A 17,401-nucleotide genomic window follows, 5' to 3' on the forward strand; every position below is an offset into this window, starting at 1 on the left:
TTTGGTAGGGGCTGGGGGAGGAGGATGTTATTTTTGTCTTTAGTTTTAGACACACAAAAATGAACTGGTCATGAGTGCATTAAGATAAACATCTTTAATTTCCTTTAGCTACACAAATTTGGTATCAGATCTAAAAGCAGAGAGGACAGCCTAATCAGCTCTAATTACTTTGTCAACATTGTAGTGTGTCGCTTATAGAATTGCAATATTTCAGTTTGAACAAATTCCTTCCTTTTGCTTAAGGAAGACAAATGCAGAAGCAGAGCATGTGGTACACGCTGAATTTAGTTTTATTTAATCCATTCCACTCTCTCTCAATGCAGCTTTCCCAACAAGCAAGTGAGAGTGGATTTGACCTCCCAGCCCCAAATCATGTAATGGGTTAAAATCCAATTAGTCTACATAATGGAGGCAGAGAGCCTGATAAAGCAGGCTAAAACTGTCTGAACTTGAACAGCAGGTAGTCTATAATGGTGGGGACTCAAAACACAATACCTGTGCTTAGAAGATAAAAGGTGCACAGGATAAGAAATTATAGGCGTTTCCCAAGTAAAGAAGAAAGGTGGCAAGAACCCTTTTCCCTTCTGTAGCCATCCCTAATCCAGGGAAGAGCCTAATACAGGGGCAGTAAAAATGATTCTGTTAGACCCCGACTCCATGCGGCACCCAACAACTAGGGAGACGACAGTCCAATTACCCATGGATCCTGTTACTCATTAGCCAGAGCAGAGCAGAGAGCAAACACCAGCGCACATTGCTCGCAACAGCTTTATTCAGAATGGAGACAGCTTCGGTCAAGCGCCTCATACCATAAGAGACAGTCCTGCCCTGAACAATAGGTTCATCCTACATTTATACACTTTGGTTTATACTCATTAACATTTATTCTACCTCTGTTCTGCCTTCTGTTCCACCTATTTCTCCTGTTATCTCAAGCTCCGCCTCTGTTTACTGTTTGCTTCATTAGCATGGAATTGCCTATGCATTTCACTCATTTACATGACTTTTTGCTATGACCACATGTCTAAGATCTTGACTCCTTTTCTTTGGTCAATGGGTGGACTTTGACCAAAACCTGGAAGCTTCTGGAGGCTTCTTCACCAATCACCATTCACCTTTTTGCATATGTTCATCTCTGATTTTGTTGCCAGTTACGTGTTGTTTTTCACAATCCAGTCTGTTTTTCTGTCTTAGGTTGTACCATCTTCCACCTTTTTTGGGCCCCTGTATCTTATCTCGTTCCTTACTGTACACAGACTCGCATAGATTTACTTGCTGCTTTTCCCCCAGAAAATGGTTGACACAGTTAAAATGGTTACTTAGCATAAGCAAATGGCTGGCTTAGCTATCATTCTGCCTTGTGGTTAGCAGCTCTGCTAGGCCACAGGCCGTGCCTTTTATTCAGCTACAAATCCAGTGCTCCTCAATAATTCAAATTATTGTTACCTTAACAGATTCCATGCAGGAATCTGGATTCAAAGAATACCACATTTATCTGCATACCACATGCCCCCAAATAAAAATACATGCCTTGTTTGGGGAAGATGGAATGATGAAAAATTACTTTTCCTTTTAACCAAACTCTTCAGAATTGGTTTCCTTAAGATGTGTCCCCCAATGTTAAGTGCTAATTCTAAGGGAAAAGATGAGTGTGGTACTTGAATAAACAAGGTGTTTTTGTTTAGGCCAAACCAAAATTATAATTCAAATTTCAGTACTAAGTGAATCTTGTTTTGCTTAAGTTGATGAAACTATATGGAGAAAACATATACTGAGGGAAAATTATAACAGACAATATCAATAACATGTGTTTTTTGTTGGGGGTTAATTTTTTTGTTTTTAAGAGCATTTCAGCAGTGCTTACAATGAAGGTATTGAGCAAATCCTCTTCCAGCTATCAAAGCATACATGAGCATAGCCTTTTTGCTGGATTTTACAAGGTTACACTGATTCAAAAATCAAGATCTGTACTCATTTAAACCAGAGGAAGTATCTGCAATAGTGTATGTAAAAACTATTCTCTCTAGAAAAAAAGACATACACAAGACATTAAGTCTAGCTCTAAAAGATTGAGATTTTTTTTCAAAGCTATTCTTTGTTTAAACTAGTCAGTGGATCATTTGCCCTGTCATAGGTGGAGTGATGCAGAAGTGTAACCAGTCTGTCATAGTTAGATCTTTGGAAGATAACCATTCCACAAAATGGCAACTTGAAGAAAAATTCTCAAGTAGTTTCATGAAACTGAGTTGTATTGAAAAAAAATCTATTTTCCAGTTGCACAGAGATATCAAAAACCTGATGTTTCCAGAAATCCCTGGACCACAAAAAACTCCCCCCCAAAATTAAGTACTGGTAGATTAACCTCCACTTTGTTTCACCAATGTTTCAACAGTTTTACATCATATTCTATATGCTCTTCCCCCCCACACACTTAATGAGAAAGACTAGCATCATGATACATATGCATTTGACCATCAATCAAAGAAATAGAATTTAAAAAAAGAATATCTATAGCTGTTGTATAGTGAGGGAGTATATGCACAAATAGTTTAGATGAGTCCTGTTTCAGACAAATTTACTTCAGCACCAGCCTTGGAAAGCGAGATTTCAGCAAAATCCAAAACCCATACAGAAAAAGGCAGGAAAAAAAGGACATGACAAGTTGGCGTATTAGGGCTGGCTTGGTAGCTTGTGCAGTGTAGTGAAGTTAAATTCATTTTGTCCTTTCAGTGCAGCTAGCAATATTCTACAGGGTAAACATACATGGCTAAAAAAGCCTCAGGTCAAATAAGCACAAGTGTCTAACCACTTTTCCATAAATATTATGAGCAGAGGAGGCAGTGACTTTTAGATATCACTGAACCTTATGATGGATGACATAAAATTAGAGAGTCCTGGCTTCCTCTGTTTTATACCCCCAAATTGCAGGCAGCATTCTGCAATGCAACAACTTGATCAGGCCCACAAGCACTCAGAACACAAAGAAGTCAGGAAAGCAGACCTACTCAGACTACTTTTTTCTATTAACTGAATTACATGGAACATTTTTAAAAGGTTTGAAAGTGACAATTTCCACTTTCTTTTCCTGATGCACAGAGGAGGATATTCCTCAGAGAATGGGTGAGTGAGCACTCACCCACAAATCATTCCCCTGCAACCAGCCCCAAGTGGTCCCAGAACCTACATCTACATAAAGAACCCCAAATTCCTTCTTAGGCAGCTATTCCACAACATCAGTATTCTGGAGACTATGGAGGAATGGTGTTATGGGACTAGATAATGTCAGTTACTAGAGCGTGTTTTGAAGTATTACTCTGCAGAAAAAGTCCTATTCAATGACAACCACTTTTTACTTCCTCTAAAGCAGGGTTGTGTTCTTATTACCAGGAATCTAGGTTTTCTGTTTCCCATGGAAAAAACTGTGGATTTCCCCCTTTACCTGAAAAACGTGGATTTGTCATTTTAAGAGAAACACGTGGATTGTGAACTTTTACAAAGAGCTCTCTTCAGGCTGGCAGAGTACCAGCCTGCTAGGGGCTGAGGGGAGCAGAAGGAGGGCAGTTAGACAGAGGGTGTGCCAGGTACATGTATATGCACATGGCCACCAGGCAACCTGGAAAGCAGCTCCTGCAGGTAAGTCTGGCAGGCGGGGGAGGGGGGGAAGAATTCAGGCCCCCATAGAGAAAGAGGGAGGGAATCAGTCAGGGCTGGAGATGCTGCCCAGCTGGGCAGCGCATGGGGCTTGGGGCCTGGGGCCAAGTATGGCTGCAGGGCCCCAGAAAGTAGAGTGGTGGGGGTAATGGGCAATTCATCTGAGGGGGGTTGGAAGGGTGAGCAGTGTGACCGCTCACTGGTTGGTAAGTTTTGCTGTGGGGGGACTCACTCCCCTGGTTGGCAAGATTGGCCACAAGGGGATCCCCCCCCACCCCCCGGTCACTGACTGGTTTCGGGGGGGGGGGATATGCCCCCCCCCCGACTAAAGTGGCACCAGTGAGCTATGCATACCCCCAAGATTTGTGCACAGAGCAGGGGTGGGCTGTCTTCTGTAGGCTCAGGCTCCTCACCCTGTTGCCCTCCCCCAGGGCCTCCACAGCCCAGTGGGTGAGACCCAACATAGCATGGCAGAATGGGGCCAGGCGGGGAAGCTCCTTGCTGCTGTGAGCCCCAAGCTGCCCTGGCAGTGCACTCCCTACCTGCCCAGCAGCAGAGGGGGACAGTGGCACAGGGTTGTCCACTTGCTGCTGCTGGGTGGGCAGGGGGTACATCACCAGGGCAGTACAGAGCTCGCAGTGGCAAGGAGCTTCCCCACCCAGCCTCACTCTGCCCTACCAATCTGGGTCCCTCCTGCTGGGCTGTGAAGACCCTGAGGGAGGGCAGAATGGCAGGGAGCCCAAGCCCCCAGCAGGCAGCCCACACCCACCCATACCCCACACACAGATCTGGGGGCATGGATCCCCTCAACCCCCACAGGAGAGTGCACATTAGCAGAAAGCTGGCCCAACCCCGCCAAGCTCACAGTATGCAGCCTGCACCTGCCCCCACCAGCTGCACTCCAGCCATGCCACTGGCGGGGGAGGAGAAGCCAGGCTCCGCAGTGCTCATGCAGGTGGCAGCTGGGGGTTGGGTGCTGCTGCAGGGGGCAAAGGGTTGTGGATCCAGGTCCCAGGCCCTGTAGCCCTGTCAGCTTGGGGCCCTCTATGGCAGGGCTGGGGGGACTGTGGCTTGGGAGAGAAGGGCCTGGACCTACATTCTGTGAGCTAAGAGGGTAGGGGGAGCTCTGATTTTCCATGATAAAAAGCCTAAAAAAAAAAAAACAAATACAAAAATTTATAGAACTAATTTTATTATAATGATTGAGGCACTGGTAGGCTTCCAAATCATTTTAAATTTGTAAACATATAAATAAAATATTGTGTTCAATTGGTACCTCTATGTATAGTGCCATTTCATTTTAATCATGGATTTGGGGGGGTTTTATCAGAGAATTTTAGGGGGTGGAACTTAATCAAAGAAAATCAGGATCCCTGCTTATTACTTACAAAGCTTCTTGCCATTTTTGTCCATCCAATGCAGCTAGCAATATTCTATAGGGTAAACATAAACATTTCCTAAACCATTTTACTGGTGGGTATAAGCAGGTACAAATATATAGCTAATGTTCTAATCTGTACTCTTTTCATGGAACTGTCTATTGAAATTAGTGGAATGAATCAGATCAACCAGGAACCCCAGGAAGTAAGTTTGCTATATGTTAAACTGGGAAAATCCAACCATGAGACCTGGAGACCCAAGTCCTACCGCAGATAAGCACAAGGCTTCATTTCCTTCTCTACTGAAGATAGTTATACTTTTGTACCCAACAAGGGGTTAAGAATACTACATGACCTTCTGCAATAGATAGTACAAGCCATTTATTTGTAACATGTAGGTCAACAATGACCAAAAACTTAACTGGGCTCCCCTCCTTTACCACAAAAAGTGATTGAGCTTAGAAAAATTCAGCGAAGACATTAAAACCATCTAGAGCCTACTACAATGTAGAGCTCATACTTAATATGCCACCACCTTGGAGCTCAATCCTGAGCTGCCAGATTGCACAATAATCATATAAATTAAATGGTTGGAAGGGACCTCAAAAGATCGAGCCCAAACCCCTGCTTTGGGCAGAAATACTGCCAAAATCAAATGATCCCAGCAAGGTGTCTGTCCAGCATCCTCCTGAAGACTTCCAAGATTGGGACTGCACCACCTTGGGAAGTCTATTCCAGATTCTGATTACCTTTGCCATAAAGAAGTTCTTTCTTGCATCCAACCTAAAACCATCCTCTAACAGTTTATGGCCATTGCTCCTTGTTCTCCCCTGGGGCACCCTAGTGAACAATTTTTCTCTCAGCTCCCCATATTCACCCCTTATGTACTTATAGATGACCACCAATTCACCCCTCAGTCTTCTCTTCCCCAGGCTAAACAGTCCTAGATCCCTTAGTGTTTCCTCCTAAGGTTTGTCCTCCAGGCCCTTAATCATTCTTGTGGCACTTATCTGAACCCTTTCAAGATTATCCACATCTTTTTTGAAGTGTGGTGCCCAAAAAGGATGTGGAGAATCTTGAAAGGGTCCAGAGAAGGGTAATAATATGTTATAATTCATAATACAGTAAAATCTCTGTTATCTGGGGAAAATGCTGATTACCTGAGGCAAGGGTTTTCAGCTGTATGCAGAGTGCGGGATGGGGGGACTGGTAGTGGCTGCATGCAGAGTGGTGGCAGCACAGGGTGGTAGGTGGCAACAGCAATGGCTGCCGTGTGCGAGCTTCAGCCCCTGGAAATTACAATTGGAGTGCACCAGTTAACGCAGCTTTTGCTGTATGTTATAATAATGTAATAATACAGAATTAGCATATACGTACCTATGTCATGCTGCTATATGAAACTTTGTGTCACCTTGTCCTCCTAATCTCTGACTAAAATTGATTTGAAGATGAACAGCAAATAATACTAGATAGATAGATACTAATCTCTCACTTTATATCTATATTTATATTTAATTCTTACTTTTAGTGTGTGTGTGTGTGTGTGTGTCCGTCCGTCCGTCCATACACACATATACACATTTACTAAAGGTAAAAATTCAAAACATAATACCTGTATACACTACCAATAATCTGTACGGGAAGTCATCCAAACAGTGCATATTCTTGCAAGTTTTGAAAAACAACACAAGAAATGGAAGACCTGACATTATTTCAAAATGGCATGTCCAAAGGCTACTAGTATCTACTCAATAGCTTCTGAAGAAGCATTTTACCCTGCAGCCTTCACTAGTTTCATAGATTATATAGAGTCGTAAGGGATCCAAAGGATCATCCTGTCCGACCCCCTGCCCCTGGCAGGAAAGAGGTCTGAGGTCAGATGACCCCCACCAGGTGACTGCCAAGCCTACTCTTGAAGACCTCCAAGTTAGGTGATAGTACCACCTCTCTTGGAAGCCCATTCCAGACTCTGGCTACCCTTACTGTAAAAATTTTCTTCCTAATGTCTAACCTAAATCTACTCTCCACTAGTTTGCACCCATTATTCCTAGTTACTCCCTGGGGCGCTCTGGTAGTTATAACAGTATAAAAAGTATTTGGCTGGGCAACAGATAGATAAAGGGTTATTGTATGTTTTATAGGATATTTCCATGTAGGAAAAACCTGAAGGTGGTTTGTTTGGGGGGGGGGGGGGGGGGGTTGGACTTTTTATTCTCTTGTTTATATTCTTTAGATGATCATTTTAAATGAGTAAAGTCTCCCTTCCAGAGGAAGTGTATAATTGATGCTCACTTTGCTGGGACATAGTGATAGTGATTTACTGGTCTTTTAATATACAAACCTAAGGACAAGAATGCATCTCAGTGTAATAAAACGCCTTTGATTACATGCCGAATCAAATCACTGAAATCTTCTTACCTGAGGATCACTTACTTGTGTCACTGAGAAATGATTGCCAGAGCCTGCAAATAGTATCTCACAGTTTTGGAGAAAATACATCAGGAGAGCATTACAAAGCATTTGTTCTTCATGAGCCAGAAGACTAAAAGGAATTCTAAACAAGGAAAAGTAAATGGATTTAAATTTCATGACTCTCAGACTGTGATCCATCAATGAACTAACAATCATGCTAGGAGAACTTTTGGGAGCCTAGAAAATTTTGCAAGGTAGCCAAAGGACTGGATAAAACATGATTTCTTAAGGAGCTCCTTGGACAGGCCCCATCATACCATTATAGGGTTGTACAGTTCCTAATGTAACTGTGCCCAGCTTTTTGTCTGTAGCACTTACAGGCAATTTGTAATGCCTACAACAAAGAAGAGAGATTTATTAGTCAGTGCCTGGCACTGATAAACTTGTTCATGAAGATGCTGGTGGAGAGTCAAAAAAAAAAATTAAGATGTGACATGACCAGATTTTTAATGCGTTCCATTCTTGTTCAGTTGGGTAAATCCAGGATACAAATCTTTTTCTGTTACACTGGGATTTCCCATTAGTAATTCTCTTCCCCAAGTAATATATGAACTTATGCTCCATATGAACATAGACAAACTCAGGATCATTTAATTAAAATCAAAGGATTCATTATATGGTATTGTCAATCCATTTCCTGAAGGAACCATGCATTTCCCCCCACCATGACTCATTTGGGGGTATTGAGGGCATTTACATAAGAACTGTATCCTAATTCAGTTGCCTGAAGTTTGCTACAGAAACTTGATTTCACCAAGTACAATATTAATATTTGATATGAGAAATTCATGAACTTTGAAGAATAAAGTGAAGATGCACACCACTGCTGTTTGAAAAGTGAAACAGCACATGTATTATTCATGTGTAATTTTAAGATACAAATGTGCACAGTGGGCACAGTTCCAACATTCGTATTCCTGTTCTTAGGTGAATTCCTCTTTTTCAAAAGAAAAAAAAATATTTTACTGAAACATCAGGATTTGTCTTATGATAGACAGAGATTGGATCTAAATAGACTTAGGTAGTGATTTATGAGATGAGTTCTCACCTTTGTCGGGATCCTGCCATGTCCCTGTTTCCAGGTTCTGGTAGTTCAGCCCTCTCTATTCAACCCCAAACACCTCCAATTGCAAGTTTAATAAGTCCATAAAAAGAGGACAGAACATCCCAAAATATCTCAGACCAGGGCGTAACTAGGCCAGGGCAACTGGGGCAGTCATCCTGGTTGGGGGGGGTGAGGAGGGGAGTAGGAGTGGGAATGCCTACTGCAGTAGCTACCCAAGCATGCCAGCAGCACAGCCTGAAGCAGAAGTTGCCACTGGTTGTGTGGGGTAGCTGCCCCTGATGCCCAGCTATGTCATTATGCCTGTGCCTCAGACAAAAACGTTTTTCACATAGGTCCTAAACACCCGCACTACATTCTTCTGTGGAGCATGTGCACAACTTCTCTCATGGAGTGCCCTTTCTTGCTGTACGAGTGCTTAAACAGTCTACCAAAATAAAACCTTCATCTCCTCAAGCATGGCTCATCCAATTCCAGCAGTTCTGCTTGCCTTATACACTTCCTTCCTGACACATTCACATTTCTTTCAACAGCCCATCATGGGTCACTTCCTTAATTCCTTCCAAGTTAAGAGGACCACTGCAGATCCTGCCTAGCTTTCCAATTGTTTTCTTCCAAAAAACAAAGAAAGAAGCCTACATTCCTTTCTCAGCAAACTTTGTTCTCAGATGCTTAGGAGATTAATCCTACAACTGGACTATAACATGTGTCTTTTGGATGCAATTAATAATTGATCAGTGTGACTCATTTCTTGGGAAAATTAAGTCTATTCTAGGCCATTTTAATATCAAGTTTTGACTTGGGGCTCAACATTCTACATTTAAAAAGTTTATACAGCCTTTGTGGTATACCAGTAATATAAAATATAGCTCACTCAGACAGCTTGCTGTCTTGGCAGAGACCTACACCTGGATGCCAGATAACCAAGTTCTAACTTAACTTGCTTTATTCACAAATGGAACTGGTTGGAAAGAAGAGAGAGGGGTCTTCAAAAAGTTTGGACTTTGGTGGAAAAACCCCAAGGTTTCTGCAACCCAAGCCCCAAAATTATGTTTTTAGAATTTTACGTTTAAAAAACCCTCGCACCCTTATAACTGAAAAACAGCTTTAAATGAAAGCATTAAATGAAGGCTTTTGGGCAGGGGGAGGGAGCATAGAAGGTCTAGGCAGAAAACATTGACTGTCTTGTTTGGGGGCAAGGGGCCACCTGTCCAACAAGCTACAGGAGCTAAGCAGTAGTAAATAAGAAATGCACAAAAGAATGCATCTCCTTTCTTCCTCTAATATAAGCAAAACAAGAGTTCTTTTGTCCTATCATGACAGATGAAGACTAGAGGCCACAAAATGGATGAGTAAAGAGATGGGAGCAAAGGAAGATATTAGAAAGTGACTATACCCAGTTGTTACTGCTTTAGCCAGGCACAGGAGCCAGATTTCCCCTTTTCCTACCTCAAATGAAACAGAGTAGCAAAACAACTCTCCCCCCACCCTTCAACCCACAGACGCAAGGGCAAGGGCAAGGGCAAGGGCAAGGGCTTCAGTGTTGTTTCTTAGCTTCATTCCCTTTCTTTCCTCCCCAGTGTTCTCTCTCTGGGAGCTTTTAACTTCCTCCAGAGCCCACCAATCATCCCCATCAGCTGGCCCAGAGCTCCTTGGCAGACCAGCTATTACCCTCTAATCCCCTGCAGCTGAGATCCAGCCCCTGAGCCAGGCACCTTGTTACAGTGACTAATCAGCAGGTATCCTGGTTTTCCATGATAAAAAAAAAATCACAAATTCTCTGATAAAAATTGCAAATTCTCTGATAAAAATCCATGGTTAAAATTAAATGCCCCCCCACAGCCCTGCTGGAGGCAGCCCCCAGCTGCTAGGGCTATGGGGCCAGGGACCCAAGTCTGCAGCCCCTGGCCCCCAATGGAAGGCAGTTGCTGCTATAGCAGGAGCACAAGCCAGCTCCCCCCACTGCTGCTGCCTGCTGCAGGCTCGGGTGGGACCAGCTCCCAGTGGCAGCATGCACTCCTGGGGATTACGGGGGATCCGTGCCCCCCAGACCTGTGTGGGGGGTGGGGGCAGGGAAGATGTGCACTGCCCCCCTGCATGCAGAGGAAGTGTGGCCAGGGCAGCACAGAGCTTGCAGTGGCAGGCACCTTTCCTGCCTGGCCCCACTATGCCCTGCCACACCAGTCACACATGCTGCACTCTGGAGAGCCTGGGGGAGGACAGCATGGCAGGGAGCACAGAGTTTATGACCCAGGGTTTGCAGGCAGCTGGCCAGGCACTCCAGCCAGAAGGGGGTTTGCAGGCTGCCTGCTCCTGGCCAGAGTGCTCGGCCGGCTGCAAACCCCCGCCGCTCCTGGACAGCGGCAAACCCTGCCTTCCAGCCAGAGTGCCTGGTCAGGGAGTGCCCAAGCTGGCTGTGGGCTGAGGAAGTGGGGAGGTTTGCAGCCGGCTAGAAGTGGCAGGGGTTTCCACCCAGCCAAGCACACCAGCTGGGAGTGGGGAGGCTGCAAATCCCCTCCCAGCCAGAGTGCTGGCTGACTGCAAACCTCCCCACTCCCTCAGCCCCCAGCCAGCTTCCCCCCAGCCCTGCTTCGCAACCCCGTAGCCCCACTTACCTCCAGCAAGAAGAGTGAGCCTGAAGCAGCCTCTGCTAAGTGTAAGTGTTGGGCCCTGCCCTTCCCCACTCCCTTCCCCTCCTGGCAGGGTTGAGGGTTTCCCTGCCCCTTTTGCAAACAGCTCTGGTAGGCTGGAACTCATCCAGCCTGCAGAGCTCTTTGCAAAAGGGGGAAATCCATGGGTTTCTCTTCTAAAAGGGAAAATCTGTGTTTTCTCTGATAAAAATAGGAAATCCATGGTTTTCTGATTTTCTGTGGGAAATAGAAAACCAGGATCCCTGTTAATCAGTAACTCAAAAGGGGGAACTATGAGATGGAAACAGAGGGAGCAGAGGCTAAGAACAGCAATACTAAGAAAGTAGCTAATCTGACACTTGACCCGTCTTTAACTTTTTTTTTCATCCCTCCAAACAAGAAGACAAAAAGACATGACAGGACATAAATAAAGCTGAAGTCACAGAGGACAATGTGGTGCAAGAAAAGAAGAGCCAGATGTCAAGGTCCAAGAAGAAGACAATTTGTAAGGATTCAGTTTGTAAGGATATGTTGAGCGAAAGTGCAGAATATAAACTCATCTGGTGTTAGGAAGGTCAACAATTGACAAAAGGGGTGGAGAAGAGGTGGAGTGTGGCTGGAGCTGGAGATATTCTGTCAGCACTAAAAATGACTAAAAAGGTCACTTTTTAAAGCAAGATATATGCAGACTCTTTTAGTCACCTTGACCTCTTTTTTGTTCAGGTTTGGTTCCATCACATAGCACAGAGGAGAGGGAGCCCATCAGCCACTATCACTTTGGCTAAATACAGACAGTAGCCCAAGGCAGAATCGATTGAATCTACAGTTTCCTCTAAGCTGCATAGATTGAATGAATAATGAACTGAACTGATGTTCAGTTTTCAATTGGGAAAGGCAGGGGGAGGCCTACACTGACACAGGCCAGTAGGTGGGGGGTGCTAGAGCACATCTCCCAGCCTGCTGACCATAGCGAGTCCAGCCAAGTGGTGCCATTCTCGACTGGCCCACAACTCCCTGCTGTCCCCCTACAGGGAGTTGAGGAGCCTCTTGCCTAGATGCTGACCCATCTTGGGGGACATTCTGCCACAGGGGATTTCCCCTAGCCTGGGTCTCCCAGCCCAGGTAGACCTGGGGAGCCAAGGGGGAATTCTCCCCTTCCAGTGTTGCCCAGGGAAGCAGAGAGACGGACAGTAGAAAATCACAGGAAAAGCAGCAGGTGGCAGGGAAGCAGGAAAGCAGAGAAAGGCAGCAGAAAGTCACAGGGAAAAGGCAGTAGGTGATAGAAGCTGGAGAAGCTCCAGCTGCTGGAGAGAAGCTCCAGCTGCTGGAGAAAATTGAAGGACAATTAATAGGAGCTGGGAAGCTGCAGGGGGGGGAGGATTACAGAAGGTGAGGAAGGAGCCTGAAAACAGAGGGATGGACAGTAGAAAATCACAGGAAAAGCAGCAGGCAGAAGGGCAGCAGGAAAGCTGAGAAAGCAGCAGAAAATCACAGGGAAAAGGCAGTAGGAGCAGGGGAGGCTGAGAGGTGGCAGAAAAGGTGAGATGGAATTGGGTGGAGATCGGGAAACTAGCAGAGAGGGTGGGGACTGGAGCTGAGAGAGACAGACAGACAGACAGACAGAGAGAATGGGGCTGGAATTTAAGATAGGGAAGGGACTGGGATTCAGTCAAACATGACCCAAATTGGGGTTGCAAATGACAGTGGTTTTCTTGAACAGGGGAGATGGTGACAACCCTAGCCAAAATGTCAAATTGGTTCCCTTGCATTCACCCACCCACCCACCCACACAATGGCAGCAGGGGTTAGAGAGGCTTGGTACAGGGGCTGAAGTCCACTGAAGTCCAGGAGGAGAGACAGAGAGAGTCCAAATTGTAGGAGGAGGTGTGCAGGTAATATCTACCTATCCAGGCTGGAAATTGGTCCTTGTCCAGTAGATGTTGTGGAAATAAGTTTAACTAGGCCTCTTACTTAACTAAGAAGAGAGAGAAAAAGATGCTGATGCTATGTGTTTTTAAATGTTCTAAGATAAAGAAAAACCTTCATGCCTTGTTTTGTCTGTGTGCAGATGTTAACCTCCTCCTTTCCAGGAACCAAAAAAAACCCACAACACAGATAGCTGTTCCCAAAACACGTGTTTGCTAAAAAAGTAAACTGCTTACACGTGACAAACGAATGATCAGCATCTTTCTGTTTCTCTCAAGGTTGTTTGTCTGAACCCTGCATCTTTTCTCGTTGTCTAAAGTATAAATATGCTTGTAAACTTGTAGAGATCGGAGTTCCTTTGAGAACTCTCCTTGTGATCACTTGTATAGTTTTAAATAAACCTAGATGGCTCTGCCAATTCTAATACAACTACAACGCGAAGTTTGATTTCTTCCACAATTTGGTGTCGTGACTCGGATAGAGACGCCCGGAGTGATCAGTTGAGATACAGACCATCTCCTCACTGATGCCCCCACGCCAAACTAAGGAAAGAGACCATTTGAAATCTCTATTGGGGCTTTTCAGTGAGAGACTGCCTGTGTGTCTTCCTATTCACTGTTTGAGGCTTACCCTATCCGACCCTTTTGCTGCCAGAATTGTCAGACCCACTATGTAAGTAGGAACTGTGAGTAGAAAAGAGTAAAGAAACTGTGTTGCTGTTGTCAGTGAATGTGTTTCCCCCTGTGCATTGAGTTAAGTTCTGTAAAGAACTATGAGGTCTTTCTGAAGCTGGGAGTGGAAACCTTGTGCAGCCAACCTGAGGACACCAGACTTGTTCTGTGTGCTCTTCGAAAGCAAGGGTGCAAGGTGGAAACTCTTAGACTGAAGGAGATCAGGGTTGTGTGATGAATTTTCCCTACCCCCACTCTCATGAATGAGCCGTGTATAACAGTGAGCAACTGCATTGTGTGCCGGTGCTATGGATATAAGCCACAGCATTTCTGTGCCGCTAGCAAATCTCACGACCTGACCGGACACCCTCAATAAGCCTCTCCTGTGTGAAAGACCGGTGTGAATTGAGGTTAAGGATATGGGGAGCGGAGGGTCTAAAGACGTACCGGCTCTGCCAGAAGGGACTCCAGCATTGTACATGTACACGCACTATGGCCATAAAAGTTGTAAGTTTCTAGGCAAATGGAATTGGTATACCAGAGATGATGCTAGTTTGCAGTTTCCCCTGGAGGGAACATTTGATTTAAGTCAAATCCTTCATCTCCGTGGAGCCCTTGAGTCAAGAGGCAGTAAAACACCACAGACTCAGTGGGACACATTTTTTGATTAGTATGCAGAAGCTTCCAAAAGACATGAAGAATTTCAAGTTCAGAGCCTTAAGGACTCCCAACAACAACTACAATCTCAGATAACAGAATTAAAACAGAAAAATGCACCAATAGGGTATCCCCCATCATCAGCACCAACACAAATTTATCCACAATTGACTGAGAATGAATCTATAGAAGACATAATTGATTTTTTTAGTGTGCCACCCCCATACCAGTCCCAGGAGATCTCCTAAACCTTGTTAAGCAATTCCCCAATATCAGGGAAAAACCCCAGAAGTTTAGAGATGAATTGGAAACTGTAATCAATTGTTATAAGCCAACATGGGTGGATTTAAACCAATTAATGAGAAGTGTTCTGCCCTCCAAGGTCAGTAACCGCCTCATTGCACAGGCTAATTGGCCTCCTCAAGACCCCGGAATGGGAGGTCGCTTAGTAGGTAACCGAGAACACCTTCTTGAGGCCGTGCTTAAAATCTGCCCCAGGAAAACTGACTGGGCCAAAATAAATAACTGTAAGCAAAACAAAGGAGAATCCCCAGCAGACTACATGGATCGCTTAAAACTTATAATTAAAAGACATTCTAGCATTGAAGATGCAGCTGAAACTGCCCCAGAAGCAGTTGCCACCACTTTTGTCCAAGGACTTCTTTCTAAAGTCCAGGAACAGCTGCGTATAATTGCTGTAGGTTGGCAAACCAAGATGCTTACAGAATTAGTCACCATTGCTAATCACTGTACAGCCTGCCAAGAAAAGAAAAAGGAATCCACAGAAACTAAGCTAATGTCTTTACAAATACAAACTTTAGGCAGAGGTAGAAGCCAAGGTTTCTATCGAGGACAATTCAGAGGCAGGGGATGTGGTTGTGGGATGGGAGGAGGAGAATTTCAATCCCAAAATAATGACAGCTGTTATTATTGTGGCCAACCAGGACACTGGAAGGCTCAATGTCCTCGCTGGCCTGGCCAGCCAGAGATGACACTTAACCAGCCACCACCTCCTCTCACTCAATTTTCTGTCCTGAACCAAGAAGCCTCCTGTTAGAACAGCCTGAGGAATGATAACATCATCACAGCCCCGCTTCTCTCACTTAATCAAGAGGATCCCTTTGTTTCCTGTTTAATAAGTGGTACTCCTACAAAATGTTTAGTAGATACCGGTGCAAGTCGCTCTACTCTCTGAGCTGAAGAATTTTCTACAACCCCCCTCCCCTCTGCTGTTGTAAACGCTGTAGGAATTTCTAATCAGATAGTTCCTCATCCTGTTTCCCAACCCTTACATGTTTCTCTTAGCCCTGTTTCTGATCAACATGCTTTTCTCCTCAGTCCTTGTTCTCCTGTTAATTTGTTAGGCAGAGATTTGCTTTGTAAACTCAGCTGTACTATTTATTGTTCTCCTAATGGTGTTTATTTGGATTTTTGTTAATGAAATGGCTGTACTTGCTACCCTAGCTAGCTCACCTCCTGAGCCTAAGTCCCCTAATCTTTCTGTGTTACAAGAGGAAATCATAAAGGTTGTCCCTCCCTGTTATGACAGCCTTTTTGAAACACAGCTAAGTCGTTACCTAAAGTTGAAGAGCCCTTGTAATACACTTATTATTCCTGTAAAGGAATAAAGAAACCTGGAAAGAATACCTATCACTTTGTACAAGACCTCCGTGCAGTAAATTCTGCAGTTTTACCTACTTTTCCTGTTGTACCAAATCCAGCCACTATCTTGTCCTGTATTCCTCCTAATGCCTGTTATTTTACTGTTGTTGACTTGTGTTCTGCATTTTTTCTATCCCTATACACCCTGATAGACAGTTTCTCTTTGCATTTACCTATCAGGGACTTCAGTATACCTGGACTCAATTGCCCCAAGGCTATACTGAATCCCCTTCTCTTTTTTCTCAAATTCTGAAGAAATGACATAATATTTAAAGAAAATTCTGTGCTTGTGCAGTACGTTGATGATCTGCTGTTAGCATCTACCTCCCTTAAAGCCTGTAAAGCTGATTCTTTAACTCTCCTCACCTCTGTTGCCTTAAAAGGCCATAAGGCACCTAAAGAAATGCTACAACTTTGTCCCCCTAGTGTCCACTATTTGGGTCATGATATTTCCGCTGGAGAACGACTGCTTTCTTCTTCCAGGATAGAAGCTATTCTTAAAATCCCTAGACCAACTACTGTGTCCCAAATATATACTTTCCTAGGCATGGCTGGCTACTGCCACCAGTGGATACTTAGCTATGCCTCTGTAGTCAAGCCACTGCAAAACCTGACTCTTGTTAAAACCCCTGAGCCTTTGCCCTTGACTTCAGAATGAAGCCGCTTTTGCCTCTATTAAACAAGCTCTGTCACAAGCTCCTGCCCTAGGACTTCCTGATTATACTAAACCCTTTATTCTTTTTTTTCTCATAAAAAAGATGAATTTGCACTTGCTGTGCTCACTCAAGCACATGGAGACAAGCACCGTTCCATTGTTTATTATAGCTCTGCTCTTGACCCAGTTGCAGCCAGACTTTCTCCATGTCTTCATGCTGTAGCTACAGCTGCTGTTACTGTTGAACTGTCCTGTACCCTTGTATTAGGTTCTCCCCTTACTGTTGCTGTCCCATATGCTATAGCAGCCCTTTTACTAAAAACTAAAACTCAACACCCTTCAAATGCTAGATTAAGTACGAAATTTTGCTTCTTTCTGCTGGAAATATTACTTTAACCAGATGCCCTGTTTTAAACCCTGCTTCCCTGTTGCCTACTCCTTCAGATGGTGAACCCCATGATTATATCACTGTTACTGCCCACCTAACAATGCCCTGCACTGATCTAAAGGACACCCCCTTGCAAAATCCAAATCTAGTATTTTATGTTGATGGATCATGTTAGAAACTCAAAAGGTTCTCTTGTTGCAGGATATGCAGTATGTTCCCAATATGATGTTATAGAAAGCCATCACTT

This window comes from Alligator sinensis, unplaced genomic scaffold (genome assembly GCF_000455745.1).
Source record: "Alligator sinensis unplaced genomic scaffold, ASM45574v1 scaffold384_1, whole genome shotgun sequence".
In the NCBI taxonomy this organism is placed as follows: Eukaryota; Metazoa; Chordata; order Crocodylia; family Alligatoridae; genus Alligator; species Alligator sinensis.